This window comes from Scyliorhinus torazame, chromosome 15 (genome assembly GCF_047496885.1).
Source record: "Scyliorhinus torazame isolate Kashiwa2021f chromosome 15, sScyTor2.1, whole genome shotgun sequence".
In the NCBI taxonomy this organism is placed as follows: domain Eukaryota; kingdom Metazoa; phylum Chordata; class Chondrichthyes; order Carcharhiniformes; family Scyliorhinidae; genus Scyliorhinus; species Scyliorhinus torazame.
Window position 1 is genome coordinate 166,158,557 of NC_092721.1, and position 19,935 is coordinate 166,178,491.

Genomic DNA, 19,935 nt, shown 5'->3' on the forward strand with positions numbered 1-19,935 from the left:
CCCGATGCGCTCCACTCTATTAGGTCCCTACTTTGCACGGCCACAAACGAGACCCCTCATGAACGCCTATTGGTTTTCCCTAGGAGTTCCACCTCAGGGGCCTCGCTTCCGTCCTGGCTGAAGACACCGGGGCCAGTCCTACTCAGAAAACACATCAGGAGCCATAAGTCTGATCCTCTGGTAGAGAGGGTCCAGCTCCTACACTCCAATCCCCAGTACGCTTACATCGAACACCCCGATGGCGGACAGGATACGGCCTTCCTCCGGGACCTGGTGCCCGCCGGTTCCACCACCACCACCACCACCGCTCCTCCACCATATCCTGCCCAACCTACCATGACCAGCCCCCCCCCACCCCTATATGGCTCCCACGATCCCTCCTGCCCGCCATCCCCCTTCACCGATCCACAGGAATGAAGCTCCAGAAGAGACACTCCCGGAGTCCACGTCTGTACCCGTACCGGCGCCCTCACTACCGATGCCGGCACGGACGCGCTCGACACCCGGGCCAGCAACAACGCCAGAGCTTCGGCGCATAATCCGTGCGCCGGACCGGCTGAACTTATGAACCCGTCACCCCCGCCGGACTTCATTTTTCTAACAGGGGGTGAATGTGGTGAATGTATTATGCCAATAATTCACCATTGCATTTGTATCTGTGCTATGCTGTTGCCCTTGTGGACTACTCCTATGGGCCATTGTATGGCATTATCCATAGGGGGAATATGTTGGTGCCTGTATGGGCTCCGCCCATGGCTCCTCCCCTCGAAGGGAGGTATAAAGAGCAGTCGACTTGTAGGCGGTTCTCAGTATTGGATCAGTCGCAGGCAGGCACTGTTTTAAGTTGATTAAAGCCACAGTTTACTTCTACTCCCGTCTCGAGTGAATTGATGATCGCATCAATAAGCAACACTGGGCTCCTGTCAATTCTCTAATTGATGGCAGGGAACCCATGTCGCTGGAACAAAATTCTGCCCAATGTTTCACAAAGGGTGACCTTGCGTCAGAACTGGAAAAAGTTCGATAGAATAGTTTTTACGCAAGTATAGGAGAGGGTAGAGGAGGATAGAACAAGAGGGAAGCTTTGCTTTTGTTCAAACATTAATTAAGCTACTCCATTCTGATTGTTAATTTTATGAAATATTACCTGCGTTATTTTTGATCAAGGTGTCCTCAGACCTTTCGTAATGTAGGCTGGACTCACTCTGGTCTGAAAAACCTTTGGGATCTTTTGTGGCTGGAGGATGTGTGAATGCAGAAGTGAACTGATGGCACATGCCAAGTTTTAACTGTGGCCTGCTGCCAAGCTCTCTCCCCACCCCCTCCTCCCCCAGCCCCGAGGCAGCACAGCAGCTGGATCGTCAATGTGAACAAACAATTCCACCAACCCAGAAATCTAGCGAGGTCTGTCAGGCCATCCATGCATGACTTGCCATCTGGCTGGGCGAGATGAAGTGCGATGAATCTGTTCTATCGCAATGAGTGTCTCAGATGAGGGGAAGCTTTGTTCTTTTGTTTAAACAAGGAATTGAACCGTAGGGAAGGTGTTTTTTTTAAAGTTGCCCGCCTACCACCATGTTCAGATGCTTCAATTTATTACCTGTCTATGGCACCTGATCATTGTGATTTATCCTCCATTGAGTCGGCAACATTAAATATGGGTTTTTGAAATATTTATGGCTTTGAATGTCATTTTTAATTTCTGGTTTCAACAACATTGAAATTGTCAACTTGATTAAACACTTTGATTCTTTCAAAGGCATAAGCTTGCATTTGGGTTTAAGCAACCTTCACTCAGGACGGTCTTGGAGGGGATAAATACATTTAAAGGCAGCTCAGCAGCCTGGTACTAGTTTCTATTCTCCCCATATACTGCAATTTACAGTTTTGTGGTTGAATTTCCAAGGGGATTCTCCCAACCTCCTGCTCTCAAATTGTGGCAGATGATTGGTGGCAATCACGCAGAAACAGTGGCAATAAAACCTTCACAGAAGTTCTGTTCCATTATCTGATAAAGCTGGTCTTCCACACCGGTGAAGAACTCCAAAATGTGATTTAGCAGACAGAGCAACGCAGACAGAACTTGCACAAATCAACGACCACAAACATCCCCCACTCCACACACACACTCCCAGTGTGATGCACGATCAATTACACAAAGACAAGAGTTGAATGCAACTGAGGCTTTATTACACTAAGATGTGTGGCCTCCTACAGCAGCTGGCGAAATGGCTGCTGTATGAGGAGCACACATATTTATACTCCGCCTACTGGGCAGAGCCAGCAGGCAGGGAACTACCCCCGTACCTGTAGTACAGGGCCTTACCACAAATCACCTAATATATACATCAGTGGTGACTACCACATTCCCCCCTGTTAAAATTGAGTCCGGCGGGGGTGGTGGAGAACTATATACAAGTAGATGTTTTAAAATACAGAGAGAAAAAATTGAGTCCAGCGGAGGTGGAGGAGAGTTATACAGAAGGATGATGTTTTAAGAGTCCAGATCAAGTTACAGGTTCAGTCGGTCCGGAGCCTTGATCTGCCGTTGGGAGCGCCGCAGTGGTGGCGGCGATTCCGGTGCCGTTCTGGTCCTCGGTGACTCCGGACGCGTGTCGGAATCCTCTTCATCCTCGGGCGTGGGCAGGGGGAGGACGGATTGTCCTGAGGCGGGAGATACGGCTGGGTGCGCTGGGGGAGGGGAGGGTTGCGCCGGGCCGGAGGGGTGTGTGGAACCTACTGGTGCCAGGTTCCTGAGGGAGACAGTATCTTGGCGGCCGTTGGGGTACGCTACGTAGGCATACTGTGGGTTGGCGTGGAGTAGCTGTACCCTTTCAACCAACGGGTCCGCCTTGTGGAGTCGTACGTGCTTACGGAGGAGTACGGGTCCTGGAGCTGCGAGCCAAGTTGGGAGCGACACCCCGGAGGTGGACTTCCTGGGGAAGGCAAAGAGACGTTCATGGGGTGTGTCATTAGTCGCAGTGCATAGGAGCGACCGAATGGAGTGCAGTGCATCGAGGAGGACCTCCTGCCAGCGGGAGGCCGGGAGATTTCTGGACCGTAGGGCCAGCTGGACAGCCCTCCAGACCATCCCATTCTCCCTCTCCACCTGCCCATTTCCCCGGGGGTTATAGCTGGTCATCCTGCTGGAGGCGATACCCTTGTTGAGCAGGAACTGACGCAGCTCATCGCTCATGAATGAGGATCCCCTGTTGCTATGGATGTAGGCGGGGAAGCCAAACAGAGCAAAGATGGTGTTTAGGGCTTTGATGACAGTGGCAGACGTCATGTCAGGGCATGGGATGGCGAAGGGGAATCTGGAGTACTCATCGACCACACTGAGGAAGTACGTGTTACGATCGGTGGAGGGGAGGGGCCCTTTGAAGTCCATGCTGAGGCGTTCAAAGGGGTGGGAGGCCTTCACCAGGCGCACACGGTCTGGCTGGCAGAAATGCGGTTTGCACTCCGCACAGACCTGGCAGTCTCTGGTGTCAGCCCTGACTTCCTCAACGGAGTAGGGCAGATTGCGGGCCTTGATAAAGTGGTACAAACATGTGACTCCCGGGAGCCAAAGGTTGTCGTGCAACGTCCGGAGTCGGTCCACCTGTGCGCTGGGATAGGGCATCGGGGGGCTCGTTGACATTACCGGGGCGATACAAAATCTCGAGTTGTAAGGTGGAGAGCTCGATCCTCCACCTCAAGATTTCATCGTTTTTGACCTTGCCCCGCTGTGTGTTGTTAAACATGAAGGCTACCGACCGTTGGTCAGTGAGGAGAGTGAATCTCCTGCCGGCCAGGTAATGCCTCCATTGCCGCACAGCTTCAACGATAGCTTGGGCCTCTTTTTCGATGGAGGAGTGGCGAATTTCGGAGGCATGAAGGGTTCGTGAAAAGAATGCCACGGGCCTGCCTGCCTGATTGAGGGTGGCGGCTAGAGCGACATCTGATGCGTCGCTCGCGACTTGAAATGGTAACGTCTCGTCGACTGCATGCATCGCAGCCTTGGCGATGTCAGCCTTAATACGGTTGAAGGCCTGTTGAGCCTCGGCCGTTAGGGGAAAAAGAGTGGATTGTATGACCATAATTTGGGACCCACTGGGCGTGGTAAGTAAAGAACCCCAGGCAGTGGGGGAGGGGGCATTCCACGAGGGGGCGCATGCGGTCGGGATCGGGCCCCAGAACTCCGATCTGGACCACATAGCCGAGGATGGCTAAGCGGTTCGTGCTGAACACGCACTTCTCCTTGTTATAAGTTAGGTTGAGGAGAGTGATGGTGTGGAGAAATTTGGCAAGGTTGGCGTCATGGTTCTGCTGGTCGTGGCCGCAGATGGTGATGTTATCCAGGTACGGGAAAGTGGCCCGCAGCCCGTACCGGTCAACCATTCGGTCCATTTCCCGTTGGAAAACCGCGACCTCGTTGGTGACGCCAAAGGGAACCCGAAGAAAGTGGTAGAGGTGGCCAACTGCCTCGAACGCAGTGTATGGGCGGTCCGCCTTACGGATGGGGAGCTGGTGGTAGGCGAATTTAAAGTCCACAGTTGAGAAGACCCGGTACTGTGCAATCTGATTGACCATATCAGATATGCGTGGGAAGGGGTACGCGTTGAGCTGCGTGTACCAATTGATGGTCTGACTGTCGTCCACGACCATTCTGTGTTTCTCCCCAGTTTTAACGACGACCACTTGGGCTCTCCAGGGGCTGTTGCTGGCCTCGATGATGCCTTCCCGAAGCAGCCGCTGGACCTCGGACCTGATGAAGGTCCTGTCCTGGGCGCTGTACCGTCTGCTCCTGGTGGCGACCGGTTTGCAATCTGGGGTTAAGTTTGCAAATAGGGAAGGTGGGTCGACCTTTAGGGTCGCAAGGCCGCACACAGTAAGGGGTGGTAGGGGCCCGTCAAATTTCAATGTTAGGCTCTGGAGGTTGCACTGGAAGTCCAGGCTGAGTAGTAAGTCAACGCAGAGGTTGGGGACGACGTAGAGGCGGACGCCGGTAAACTCCACGCCCTGGACAGTGAGTGTGGCTATGCAGTACCCCCGGATCGCCACGGAGTGGGACTCGGAGGCCAGGGAGATTCTCTGATTGACGGCGTGTACCGTGAGGGAGCAGCGCCTTACCGTACCGGGATGAATGAAGCTCTAGGTGCTCTCGGGGCCCAGCAGGCAGGAGATCTCACGCCCATTCATTTTCACGTTTGTAGAGGCGGTCGCTAGGTTGTGTGGGCGAGACTGGTCAATCGTAACCGAGGCGAGACGCGGCTGATCGTCGATGGTGGCAGACGATGGGGTGCCCGGGGGGCATGAGTCCTGGCAAGATGGCGGCGTCCATGGGCCGCACGTGCCATGGGGGAGACAAGATGGCGGCGCTTGATGTTCCTGGGGAGGACAAGATGCCGGCGCCCACGGGCCGCACGTGGTGGGGGTTGAACAAGATGGCGGCGCTCACGGGCCGCACGTGGTCCGAGGAGGGGAAGGTGATGGCGTCCACTGGCCGTGCGTGGTACGAGGAGGGGAATATGGCGGCGCCCACTGGCCTTACGGGGGGGGGGGGGTCGGAACAATAGCGGCGACTGAACGGGCCTGGCACACCGCCGCGTAGTGCCCCTTCTTGCCGCAGGCCTTGCAAAGGGCGCTCCGGGCCGGGCAGCGTTGTCGGGGGTGTTTTGGCTGTCCACAGCAGTAACATTTGGGGCCCCCGGGGTTGGTTGGCTGCCGCGCGGCACAGGTGTGGGGTTGGCTGAGTGGGGTTCCCGATAGGGCGGCCGCCTGCGGAGTCCACGATGCGTAGGAGGGGTGAGCTGCGCGGCCGGGGGTGTCGACCTGGATGTTGCGCAAGGCGACCGTCAGCGAGAGCGCAAGCTTTTTGGTTGCCACGAGGTCGAGCGTGGCCCCTTCTAAAAGGCGTTGGCGGATGTAATCTGACCCTATCCCCATAACAAAAGCGTTCCTCATAAGCAGGTTTGAGTGTTCCGTGGCCGTGACGGCCTGACAGTCACAGTCTCTGACTCGGGGAATTAGAGCACGCCAGAAATCTTCCACTGACTCACCAGGAAGTTGACTGCACATGGAAAGGATGTGTCTGGCGTAAAGCGTGTTAGTCCGCTGAGTGTAATTTTCTTTCAGTAGCGCCATGGCGCGTCCTGGATTAGCAGAAAGACGTTGGAGCTCAGCCGCATGTACAGGATCTGAATCTTCTGAACTTCTGGAATTGGGTCTGGTGCCAACCTGATGTAAGCTTCGAAACAGGCTAGCCAATGTTCAAAGTCCTTTTCGCGTTGCCTGATTGCGGATCCAGCTGCAGGCGATCCGGCTTGATGCGGAGGTCCATCTTCTGAAAACTTTAGTGTAATAAATTGATGCACGATCAATTACACAAAGACAAGAGTTGAATGCAACTGAGGCTTTATTACACTAAGATGTGTGGCCTCCTACAGCAGCTGGCAAAATGGCTGCTGTACGGGAACACACATATTTATACTCCACCTACTGGGCGGAGCCAGCAGGCAGGGAACTACCCCCGTACCTGTAGTACAGGGCCTTACCACAAATCACCTAATATATACATCAGTGGTGACTACCACACAGTGATTGGAATATAGAAGTAGGAGGAGGCCGTTAAACCTCTTAGGATCAGCAGCCCCCAGCCCCCACCAAGATCCAAGTATCCCTCTACTCATGCTGCCATTCCATGCTGCGGTCTCACTACCTGTTGACTCCTCCAGAATGTTGCCAGATCCCTGCATCAATCAGGCTGACTTCCAAGTGGGAATTTCCTGGGGAATACGACGCATGTTGTGAGGTTAAAATGTCACTTGCTGCAGGGACCCAACCATAACTCCCCATCCTCCTGCTCATGAAACCCACCCCAGTAAACACCAGGGGACATTATTTTCTCCCATACCTGCATCGGGAGGAATACAATGACTACTGAAATATAGAAATGACATTATGCCGAGTAAACAGACACCAACTAGTTAAAAATACAGTAAACTGAGGAAACATTTTGAAACTCCATTGACTCACTGTTTGCACTGTATTTATCTTCATTCTACTCTGTTTGCCCCTTACCTGTTGTAGTTGGTCTGGGACGGAGGATGGTTTGAGCACAGAAATAAGCGGGGGTGGCGCTAAACAGAGGAGAGTTGAAACATGTTCCACCTGGGTCCCGAGAATAAGGAAGCTGGAGATGGGGGGCTGAGCAGGAGCCTATGGGTCTGGATTGAGTGAGGGAGGAGACGCCCATTACTGGAGCTGGGTTTGAACTTGTCACACAGATCTGATGTGGAAGAGAAAAAGCAGCAGCCCAAAGACTCCCCGACCTCACCCCCCCCTAATCTCCGATCACCCATCCTACACCCCCCGAGTGCCCCTCATTACCCACCCCCATCAACTCAGTCGATGACCCAATCTATTCCTCTGTGCAGGGCCCCGTGCTTCCCTCAAAGCTCAACCACCCATTTGAGCATTCTTCAAAGCAAAAAGTGAGACAGAAGAGAACCATCTTTGGTCTCCCAATAGCTCCTTCTCGTCTCAATGACGGTGAGTGATAATTGTTTTCACGCATTATGTGCTTTGTGTTTTGTCTATTTTTAATAAATGCAGTGTGTTTCACATATCCTGGCTGAAAATCATGGGTTGGAAATGCATCTAAAAATGGAGAAAGTCGCTTTGCTACAAGTAGTTTTGCTTTAAGTAGTGATGCCCAGAAACATATCTATTACTTAAAATGAAGCCTTCCTGTACTTATTTAAATGGGAGTAATTTTGACTGTGTGATAGTGTCAGATAGGGGACAGGGAGAAACAATGGTTCCAGCACAGAAGGAGGCTATTCCTCCCCTTGAATCTGTGCTGGCTTCTCTAGAACAGCGACCCAACCAGTCCCACTTCCCCGTCCTTTCCCATTGCCCTGAAATGTTTTCCTATGAAGTTTAATTCCATCTGGAAAGCCATGATTGAATCTGCCTTCACCATGCTTTCAGACAGTGTATTCTAGATTGAAACCACTCACTGGAGGTGTGATCTACCGGCCGCATCTCGCCGGAATCAGAGTGGGACGCGGCCAGTAAATCCCAGGAGAGGCCTCTCCCGAGATTCCCGATGGCCGTTACACCGAGCGAGATCTAACCAGAGTTTTAGAATCCACTTAGCTATGCTGCCGCCGGATCCATTTAGCTATGCTGCCGCTGGCATCTACTGGCCTCGCTGAGCGCCGTTCATTACTGGTCCCCACAAACGGGGGTGGGGGGGGGAACAGTACCTGGGGTCTCCCAGGCAGATTGGAGCCCCAGAGTAGTCGGCCTCCAGGCAGGGCGGAATCCTGGTAAAGCTGGTGCCACCTGGGCACCTTGGCACTGCCAGTCTGGCACTCTGGCAGTGTCAGTCTGGCGCCCTGATAGTGCCACCTGGGAGCCAGCCAGGTACTGCCAAGATTCCCAGGCTGTAGTACCGGGAATGACCCTGGTAATCCCACCAAGAACGGACTCTGGTTTTTTTTAGTTAGATCGTGCACTGTATCTTTGGTGGTTTTGAGGTAGCAAGTTAGGCATCTGAAGTCCATGCAATAAGGAATAGTGCTTAATGTCTTTATCTAGAAACCTACTGGTCATGTGTTGTGTCATGTTGGAGGCAGCCTGTGCAGCCCCTCTGTCTCCTCTCGCAATTGCAAGTCCCGGCAAGAGAGGTTCAGGCCTGAGCCCGAATCCAACTCCACCACCCGTAGGAGGAGGGAGAATGATAAGGGTGTACACAAGATTGCACTTGTAGAGCCATCTGCAGTGAGCTGGACTTTCCTCCAGTCCGGAGACACTCACCTTGATGGGTATGAAAACTAGTTCAGGCGCGGCCTCACATTCTTGTAGTCACCGCATGGACCCGTTTCCGCAGTAAGAGGTGGCAAGTGTAGCCAAATGCACTGGCACTCGGAAGACTGCAGTGTCCAAGCCAGATGAGGAACCTCTGGGAGTAGTCCTGGACAAGTTATGTGAGATTCAGTGTGAGGTGACGGAACATCAGGCACAGGTGTCGTAGGCATTCAACAGAGAGGCATTCAACGCAGAGAAGTCCATCTGCCTGATGTTTGGTGATACTGTACCAACATGTGCACGCACTGAATTTGCATGGTGAGGGTGGCAGATACATAAAGTCTATCACTATCCTCTTCACTATGATATTTTTGAAGGGTAGGCTTTCAGAGCACGAAGGTACAAACAAGGGGCAGTATTCTCCGACCCCCGCCGGGTCGGAGAATCGTCGGGGGGCGGCATGAATCACGCCCCCACTGGCCGCCGAATTCTCCGGCACTGGAGATTCGGCGGGGTCGGGAATCGCGCTGTGCCGGTCGGCGCCCCCCCCACCCCCCCACCCCCCCCCACCCCCCACCCCCACCCCCCCGGCGATTCTTCGGCCCGCAATGGGCCCAAGTCCCGCTGCTGTTATGCTGGTCCCGCCGGCGTGAATTGAACCAGGTCCCTTACCGGCGGGACCTGGCGGTGCGAGCGGGCTCCGGGGTCCTGGGGTGGGCGCGGGGCGATCTGGCCCCGGGGGGGTGCCCCCACGGTGGCCTGGCCCGCGATCAGGGCCCACCGATCCGCGGGCGGGCCTGTGCTGTGGGGGCACTCTTTCCCCTCCGCGTCGGCCGTGTGGGTCTCCGCGTTGGCCGACGCGTAGGTGACCCCCCCCCGCGCATGGGCGGGGATGCCGTCAGCAGCCACTGACGCTCCCGCGCATGCGTGGACTCCCGCTGGCCGGCGGAGTCCCTTCGGCCCCGGCTGGCGTGGCGCCAAAGGCCTTCCACGCCAGCCGGCGGGGCGCCAATCTCTCCGGGGCGGGCCTAGCCCCTAAAGGTGCGGGGTGGCCCCACTCCGGAGTGGTTCACGCCACTCCATCCCGCCGGACCCCCCGCCCCGCCGGGTAGGGGAGAATCCCGCCCAAGATCTTTATTGGAAAGGTGTTTGCTCTCCAGGCTTTTAGTCTAGACTGCTCATTTGCCCGTGCAAACGGACAATGATGTCATCAAAGGGCCACAGCTCATTTTGCAAGAATTCATAAATTATCTGAAGGAGAACAGAATCCAACACAACCGATTCGCTCCTTATCATCCTGCCACAGATGGGCTAGCTGAAAGGTTTGTTGAGATAATGAAGTATTCATTGAAGGTAACTCTTGAGTCAACACTGAGTCAACCTCTGAACACTACGTCGAGTCCAATTAAGACTAATACAGATGATGTCCAAACTAAAGCCTAATCACCAGAGATTTTCATCAGCTTTTGTGTGAAAAGGTGTTTTGTGATATCATCCCTTGATGCATTAGCTCTCATTTTCAGGTTATATAGCCCCCCAGGTCTGGACTCTTGCGCCAAAATGGGTTTCTCGAGTGTGGCTAATCCCATAATGACTTCCAGAAGACCTTTAATTTTGCCGCCCTTTTCTTTTGTTCAAGGATAAACATCAGTTCATCTTCCTTTCACCTTTTGAAAACTTTTCAATTTGCAAGATCTCATTTAAATTGGATTCATGCCATTAACAGGGAATGAGTTTATTTTTATTTTGAAGAGCTTTCTCAATGAGGAGATCATCCCTCCACTATCAGTGGACACCCTGTGCTGCTTAATGGACGTCTCTTGCCTGGGGTTTTAGTATTTAATGATTGCACTATTTTCTCTTTGGTGCAGGATTCTGAATACTCATTAGATGCATAAATGTAATCTCATTTAAATGAATTTGCATAGCTTGCATAAGCCCCAAGGTATGCAGATGTAATTTATGCTTAAAGCAATAATAAGGTCCCACAATTGCAGTGATTTTGTTGGGCTTAAACCCAGTAGAGCCCTCAAGAGGCAAGGGAAATTGAGGAGCCAGAATGCTCCCCATTTACAATACTTTTAAATGTTGCCTGTGTAATGTTGAAAGCGAGGAAGGGTAAAAAGATACTCCTGTCTTGGCCAAAGTGCAGCAATACAAATGATGAATTTAGGGCGACATTATCAGCTCTACGTTGTGTAGCGCACAAAGACTCCGTGAGACGAATAGAGTGAAGTCGATGAGGCTTTATTAAGCGTGTCTGTTCCCCCGCAGCTCGATAGTAAACTGGCCTGCGGGGGAAGACTCCGGCTTCTTATACTCCGCCTTCAGGGCGGAGCTTGAGGTCAACGGCCAACCAGGACCCGGGATCTGTCAGCCAATGACATTAGGGCTTCCAGTCCCACATGACCCCCAATACATACTACCACATTCACCCCTTGTCAAAAATGAACCCGGCGGGGTGATGCTTCGTATGGTGGTAAGGGTTTACAGGGCTGGTCCTGGGAGGAAAAAAAACATTCACATGGCAATACAGTATTGTACAATTTTGTCCTGTTGCAACTATTTACAGAGGGTATAGGAAGAAAAGCAAAATGTTCTTGTGAAAAGTCCATATTTAGTTTTAGATCGACGCCACGAGTCGGTCGGGTGGTCTGGTCGTCCGTGTCGACCGCCTCGGCCCCGGTGGTGGTGGTGCTTGTACCGGTGTTGTCGCCTCCAGGAGCCTTACGGTTTCAGCTTGGGCTTTATTCTTGGTCGGTGCTGAGGGGAGGGGAACCGATCCTCCTGGGAAGGGGGCGGTCGCGGGGTGCGGCGGTGGCAGGAAGGGGGGGGGGTTGGGTTGATGGTGTCGGGGAGGTGTGCGTGTTGCCGGCGGGCGCCAGATCCCGCAGGGAGACCGTGTCCTGTCGGCCGTCGCGGTACTCCACGTAGGCGTACTGGGGGTTCGCGTGGAGGAGGTGAACCCTTTCGACCAACGGGTCCGCCTTATGTGCCCGCACATGCTTTCGGAGCAGGATGGGTCCTGGGGCCGCCAGCCAGGTCGGCAGCGACGTTCCAGAGGAGGACCTCCTAGCGAAAACAAGGAGACGCTCATGAGGCGTTTGATTAGTGCTCGTACATAATAATGACCGGATGGAGTGGAGAGCGTCCGGGAGGACCTCCTGCCACCGTGAAACTGGGAGGTCCCTGGACCGTAGGGCCAGTAGGACGGCCTTCCAGACCGTGCCATTCTCCCTCTCTACTTGCCCGTTCTCCCGGGGGTTGTAGCTGGTCGTCCTGCTTGAGGCTATACCCTTGCTGAGCAGGAACTGGCGCAGCTCGTCACTCATGAAAGAGGACCCCCTGTCGCTGTGGACGTATGCGGGGTACCGAACAGTGTGAAGATGCTGTTCAGGGCTTTAATGACTGTGGCCGCGGTCATGTCAGAACAGGGAATGGCAAAAGGGAAGCGGGAGTATTCGTCCACCACATTAAGAAAATATGCGTTGCGGTCGGTGGAGGGGAGGGGCCCTTTGAAATTGAGACTGAGGCGTTCAAAGGGGCGGGAAGCCTTAATCAGGTGCGCTCCATCCGGCCTGAAAAAATGCGGCTTGCATTCCGCGCAGACGTGGCAGTCCCTTGTGACTGTACGGACCTCCTCTAAAGAGTATGGGAGATTGCGGGACTTGATGAAGTGGTAAAACCGAGTGACCCCCGGGTGGCAGAGGTCCTCGTGGAGGGTTTGGAGGCGGTTAATTTGTGCGTTGGCACATGTGCCGCGGGATAGGGCATCGGGCAGCTCGTTCAGCTTTCCGGGACGATACAAAATCTCATAGTTGAAGGTGGAGAGCTCGATCCTCCACCTGAAGATCTTGTCGTTTTTGATTTTGCCCCGCTGTGCATTATCGAACATGAAGGCTACCGAGCTTTGGTCAGTGAGGAGAGTGAATCTCCTGCCGGCCAGGTAATGCCTCCAATGTCGCACAGCTTCCACTATGGCTTGGGCTTCCTTTTCTACTGAAGAGTGACGGATTTCTGAGGCGTGGAGGGTCCGGGAGAAAAAGGCCATGGGTCTGCCCGCTTGGTTACGGGTGGCCACTAGAGCTACGTCGGAGGCGTCGCTCTCGACCTGGAAGGGGAGGGACTCGTTGATGGCGCGCATCGTGGCCTTTGCGATATCCGCTTTGATGCGGCTGAAGGCCTGGCAAGCCTCTGTCGACAGAGGGAAGGTCGTGGTCTGTATTAGGGGGCGGGCCTTGTCTGCGTACTGGGGGACCCACTGGGCGTAGTATGAAAAGAACCCCAGGCAGCGTTTCAGGGCTTTTGGGCAGTGCGGGAGGGGAAATTCCATGAGTGCACGCATACGTTCGGGGTCGGGGCCTATTATCCCATTGCGCACTACGTAGCCCAGAATGGCTAGCCGATCGGTGCTAAAAACGCACTTGTCCTCGTTGTACGTGAGGTTCAAGGCTTTGGCGGTCTTTAGGAATTTTTGGAGGTTGGCGTCGTGGTCCTGCTGATCGTGGCCGCAGATGGTTACATTGTCGAGATACGGGAACGTGGCCCGCAACCCATGTTGATCAACCATTCGGTCAATCTCCCGTTGGAAGACCGAGACCCCGTTTGTGACGCCAAAAGGGACCCGTAGGAAATGGTATAATCGCCCGTCTGCCTCGAATGGTATAATCGCCCGTCTGCCTTGCGGTCACTTGGGCGGATGGGGAGCTGATGGTAGGCGGACTTGAGGTCCACGGTGGAGAAGACTTTATATTGGGCAATCCGGTTGACCATGTCGGATATGCGGGGGAGAGGGTACGCGTCTAGTTGTGTGTACCTGTTGGTGGTCTGGCTATAGTCAATGACCATCCTTTGTTTCTCCCCTGTCTTCACTACTACCACCTGCGCTCTCCAGGGACTATTGCTGGCCTGGATTATGCCCTCCTTCAGTAGCCGCTGGACTTCGGACCGAATGAAGGTCCGGTCCTGGGCGCTGTACCGTCTGCTCCTAGTGGCGACGGGTTTGCAATCCGGGGTGAGGTTCGCAAACAAGGACGGGGGTTGCACCTTGAGGGTTGCGAGGCCGCAGATAGTGAGTGGGGGTATCGGGCCGCCGAATTTGAACGTAAGGCTCTGTAGATTGCATTGGAAATCTAATCCCAGCAAGATGGGGGCACAGAGTTGGGGAAGGACGTTTAGTTTGTAGTTTTTGAACTCCCTCCCCTGCACCGTTAGGGTAACTATGCAGAATCCCTGGATCTGTACGGAGTGGGATCCTGCAGCTCGGGAAATCTTTTGTGCGCTGGGATAGGTGGTCAAGGAACAGCGTCTTACCGTGTCGGGGTGTATGAAGCTCTCCGTGCTCCCGGAGTCGACTAGGCATGACGTCTCGTGGCCGTTTATTAGCACCGTTGTCGTCGTCGTCTGGAGTGTCCGGGGCCGAGCTTGATCGAGCGTAATTGAAGCGCGACGTGGTTGTAGTAGTGGAGTGGGGTCCGTTGTTGCCGTCCAAGATGGCGTCGGGGATGGACAAAATGGCCACCCCCATACATCGCACGTGGCTGGGGGTCACAAGATGGCGGCGGGGGTGGACAAAATGGCCACCCCCACGCGTCGTACAGGTCTGGGGCGGTCCAAGATGGCGGCGCCCCTCCTCCCCTCGTGGTGGCCGGGAATCAAAATGGCGGCGTCTGTGGGTCGCACATGGTGCGCTGGGGGGGTTGGGGCGCGTAAACGGCTTGCAGGGCTCCCTGTTCTCCCGGGACAGCGGCGACCTCGCAGGACCGGCACACAACCGCATAATGGCCCTTTTTCCCGCAGCTTTTGCAGATAGCTGCGCGGGCCGGGCAGCGCTGTTGGGGGTGTTTCGCCTGGCCGCAGAAATAACAGCGGGCGCCCCCGGTGCGACTCGGCGTTTGGACCGCGCAAGCCTGTGGGGTGTCCGGGGGGGGGGGGGGTAGGGGGTTTGCCGCGACGGGTACGTACGGGGCCCAATGGGCTGCCGCGCGGTCGGGGCCGTAGGCGCGGGTATTACGCGCGGCCACGTATAGGGAGGCTGCTAGGGCCCGTGCCTCTGAGAGTCCTAGCGACTCTTTTTCTAGAAGGCTTTGGCGGATTTGGGAGGATTGCATACCTGCCACAAAAGCATTGCGCATTAACATGTCCGTGTGTTCGTTTGCGTTCACCGACGGGCAGCTGCAGGCTCGTCCCAAAATCAGCAGCGCGGCGTAGAATTCGTCCATCGATTCTCCGGGAGCTTGCCGTCTTGTCGCGAGCTGGTAGCGAGCGTAGATTTGGTTAACTGGGCGGACATAGAGACTTTTCAGTGCTGCGAACGCCGTCTGGAAATCCTCCGCGTCTTCGACGAGGGAGAAAATCTCCGTGCTCACCCTCGAGTGCAGGACCTGCAGTTTTTGGTCTTCTGTGACCCGGCCGGTGGTCGTTCTGAGGTAGGCCTCGAAGCAAGTCTGCCAGTGCTTGAAGGCTGCTGCCGCGTTCACTGCGTGGGGGCTGATCCTCAGGCATTCCGGAATGATCCTGAGCTCCATAGTCCTTTTTAGGCACGCTTAATAAATTGTAGCGCACAAAGACTCCGTGAGACGAATAGAGTGAAGTCGATGAGGCTTTATTAAGCGTGTCTGTTCCCCTGCAGCTCGATAGTAAACTGGCCTGCGGGGGAAGACTCCGGCTTCTTATACTCTGCCTTCAGGGCGGAGCTAGAGGTCAACGGCCAACCAGGACCCGGGATCTGTCAGCCAATGACATTAAGGCTTCCAGTCCCACATGACCCCCAATACATACTACCACACGTTGCATCCTGAGTGCCCTAATATCGGGCTGTCTAACACATGGGGCTGGATTCTCCAATCCCTGATGCTGAAATCGCGTTCAGCGAGGGGGGCAGAGAATCCCCGATGATGCCCAAATCAGGGGCGGTGCCGCTTTTGCGGTGCTCCGCCCCCTTATCCATGGCCTTGGGACATTGCCTGAGGCCCGCCCCACAATGCTCCATCCCCGACCGGCCGAGTTCCCGACGGCGTGGGACACGTGTTGTCTCACCCGTCATGAACTCAGCTTGGCGGCTGCAGTCCAGTGCCGCCACGGTCAGGGGAGGGCTGATCTGCGGGCAGGGGGGGCGTCATTCAGGGCTGGGGGCACTGTGGGCAGGTGGGCGGCCCGAGGCGCGCGTGCGGCCGAAGGGGGGTACTATTTTTGCAGTCTGGGTCCGCGGGCTGATTCCGCCATGACGTACGGCACAGCCGCTGCAGGCCGCCGCCGTGCGCATGCGCGGCCATGGACCCGAGAATGCTCTGGGCCGTATCGGCAGCTAGGGCGTAAAATGCCACCGTTCCCACGCCTACGTGGGGACTTAGTCTCCCAAACGGAGAATCCAGCCCATGATGTTCTGAAACAATGGAGCAAGGCTGCTGTAGGGACTACATGTGAAATACAGCTTCTGGCAACCTGCCTCTTATCAGAGCACTTGGACTTCAACACCCCGTTTCCCACTGGTCCTCCGACTCCAAACTTTGATATCAGAGCTGCATCCGATAGTAAATTCTATAAAGTAATTAGAAGCATTTGTTCTCATGTTGGGACCATGTCAACATCGACCAAAAAGAACTGTTATTGATTTTCAGATATGAATAAAATGTTACTCACAGTAAAGTTGCCATAGTCCCAGATGACCATAGGCTGCTTTTCCCTTTGAGGAGGAGAGCTGACTGGTGGCAATTTAACATGAGGGCCACCACACATCAGGAGAGGGGCAAGATTGAGAAGACTGGGTTTAAGCAATAATCTTAGCCAGTATGGGAATTGAACCCACATTGCTGGCCTTGCTCTGCATCACCAACCAGCTGTCTAGCCATGGAGCTAAACCAGTACAATCCTTCAGTTACTGTACATTTATAAATCACAAATAAATGGTTCTGATGAGTTTAGTTCCCTGTGCATTTTGATTCATTTTGCTTCTGCGAATAACATGAGACAAATCTATCTTTGTTTGTTTTTTGTTTAAAAAAAAATAAAATTTATTCTCCTCCATTTTCACATTTTCTCCCACATTTACATCCATCAACAATAAACAATAATCAGCAAGATATGTCAGTCCCCATAATAACAACGATCCCATCTACCCACCAACCCCCAAACCTCAACCCGCATGTTTACATAAACAAATGACAAAAAGAAATCAGGGATTACCCGTAGTCACCCTTAATCTTACGCAGCTCCCACCCCCCCCCCCCCCGCCCCCCCCACCCCCCCACCCCCACCCCCACCCCAGGTCTCCAGCTCCTCCCGTCCACTGCCTCTTGTAAAACTCCTCCCCCTATCCTCGGTTCCTTCCCCCCAACTTTCCACCCTGGCTGGACCACTCGGACCCTGTTCTGCCAGGCTCCGATGGCCGCAGCCCCTTCCCCCACCTCACTCCCGTTCACTGGCCGGCATTAAAACCGGCCGGTGTGGAGGCCCCCGCCAGGGTCCTTTTCCCACTTGCCCGGCCCCAGGAAAGCCCAAAGATCCCCTTTTAGCACACAAACCCCGCCTATCCACCTACACCCCAAAGAACTCTCATTTCGAGTGACAGTCCCGTCCCTTCCCTTGTCCAAATATATACCACCTTGGCTCCTTTAGCCTCTACACCTGCGCGCAGTGATACAAAAAAGAAGAAAATACAGTCATGAGGTTACATCGGCACATGGCCATTCCTCAATTTGTCAGTTCTGCCACAGTCCTTCTGCTTTCGCAAACTCCTCCGCTGCTTCTGCCGTTCCAAAATAAAAGTCCCTGAGCTTGTAAGTCACCCTCAGCTTCGCTGGATATACAATGCTGCACCGCACCTTGCTAATGTACAGTGCCCTCTTCACCCGGTTGAAGGCAGCCCGCCTCCTTGCCAGCTCCACCATAAAGTCCTGGTGTACACGTATACCAGCTCCAGCCCACTGCACCACCCGCTTCTGCTCGGCCCAGCTCCTTCACCCTGTACCTACGGAAGCACAGAGTCACTGTCCTTGGCGGCTCACTCGCCTTTGGTACAGGCCTCCACGACCGATGAGCCCGATCCACTTCATATCGGGAGGGGTCCTTCCCCTCCCCCAGTAGTTTTGCCAGCATCGCGGCAAAATACTCAGTCGGCTTCGCTCCTTCAACTCCTTCGGGCAGCCCCACAATCCTCAAGTTCTGTCGCCTGGATCTATTTTCCAGGTCTTCCATTTTTCCTCGCAGATCCTTGTTAGTATCCATCACCTTCCGCATCTCTTTCCCCATCGAGGCAAGTTGATCACCGTGCTGCAATAACGTCTCCTTCACTTCCTTCAGCGCCTCCCCTTGCTCTCGCACCTCCGCCACTGCGCTCGCCACCTCCGTCCTCACCGGGGAAACCGCCTCCTCCACCAGCACACTCAAAACATCCCTCATCTCCTTCCTCACCGTCTCCATGCATTTCGCAATCTGCGCCAACTGCTTTTCAAATTCCGCAGCCATCACCTTAGTTATTTCTTCAGCCGTAAGCAGTGCGGCCTTCCCTGGTGCTCCAGCCTCCATTTTTCCTGGTGACCCCGCGGTGACCTTTCCACTCCCTGACAGACCTCCAGATGGTTTTTTTTCGGCCGTTTTTTTGCTCACCCTCAACATTTTTCCTTGGGGTTTTTTTTCCCTCCTGTGTCTTCACTGTGCCTCCTCCGTGCCTTCTCCCTGCTTCTGCCGCCTCCGTGGACCCTGGGACCGGGCTTAAAGCCCCGAAATTGCCGTTCCCGAGCGGGGGCTCTCCATTGTGCGGCCGCCTCCCGCCCGCCGTCACCGGAAGTCCCTATCTTTGTTTGTTTACAGGCATCCATAAATTATTTTGAATTGCATTGTAGTCACTTATAAATGGTAATGGGCGAAATACTCCGTTTGGGAGACCAAGGGCATGATCTCCCGGCCACTCTGCGTGCGAAAAGTGATGTGAAGCCCACCCATTGTGGGCAGGAAAACCTTTTGGCATTTCTGCATATTAGAGTGAGACAGCTAGTCTCACTTTGATATGAAGTTCCCTAAGGTAACCAAGGTGCGAGATCTATCCCCTTTGACTTGGAGAACCCGGGCGAGTGCCTATCAGTACTGGTCTCCACAAACGGGGACCAGATGGAACGGCACTCATGAGGGTCGTCTAGGGAATTGGGGAACCCAGGTGCATTCCCTCTCGGCAGGGTGGTACCCTGGCACTGCTGGTGCCACCTGGGCATCCTGGCACTGCCAGCCTGGCATCCTGACAGCACCAACCTGGCACCTGGGAGTGATACCTGAGCTCCCTTGAAGTGCCAGCCTGGGGCTGTCAAGGTGCTGGTGTGGCACTGCCAGCTGACATGGGCACTGCCAGTGTGCCAGCCTGGCATTGCCATGGTGAAAGGCTGCATATTCTGTGTGGTGGTGATTGGGAGGGGTGGGGGTTGAAGGGGGGCCTATGGGGAGAGAACCCCCTTACAGTGAGTTGGGGCTTTGGAGGATTTTGGGGGTCGTATTGGGGGCACGAGAGAATGGTGTCTCGATCTCTCCTTGCACTGAGGCGTTTCGGTGAGCAGGGCTCCTCAGTGCAGGAAATGGGACTAAGTGAGGCCTCCTTGTTGATTCACCGTATCTAACCAGAGTCACGTTAGATGGGGATTATGTTTCTCGGCGCTGTGAGCGCTGGAAAACACGTGGCTAAGCACGCTCGCTATGGGATTTTGTTCCTTTCTGGTTTAATTGCGCCCTTGTTGACGTCGGGACTAAATTTGATGGTACGGTAGCACAGTGGTTAGCATTGTTGCTTCACAGTGCCAGGGTCCCAGGTTCGATTCCCGGCTTGGGCCACTGTCTGTGCGGAGTCTGCACGTTCTCCCTGTTCCTGCGTGGGTTTCCTCTGGGTGCTCCAGCTTCCTCCCACAAATTCCGAAAGACGTGCTTGTTAGGTAATTTGGACATTCTGAATTCTCCCTCCGTGTACCTGAACAGGCACCGGAGTGTAGTGAACTCGCCAACATTAAGGGCATTTAAAAGTTTATTGGATAAACATATGGATGATAATGGTATAGTGTAGGTTAGATGGCTTTTGTTTCGGTGCAACATCGTGGGCCGAAGGGCCTGTACTGCGCTGTATTGTTCTATGTTCTATGTTCTATGTTCTATGTTCTA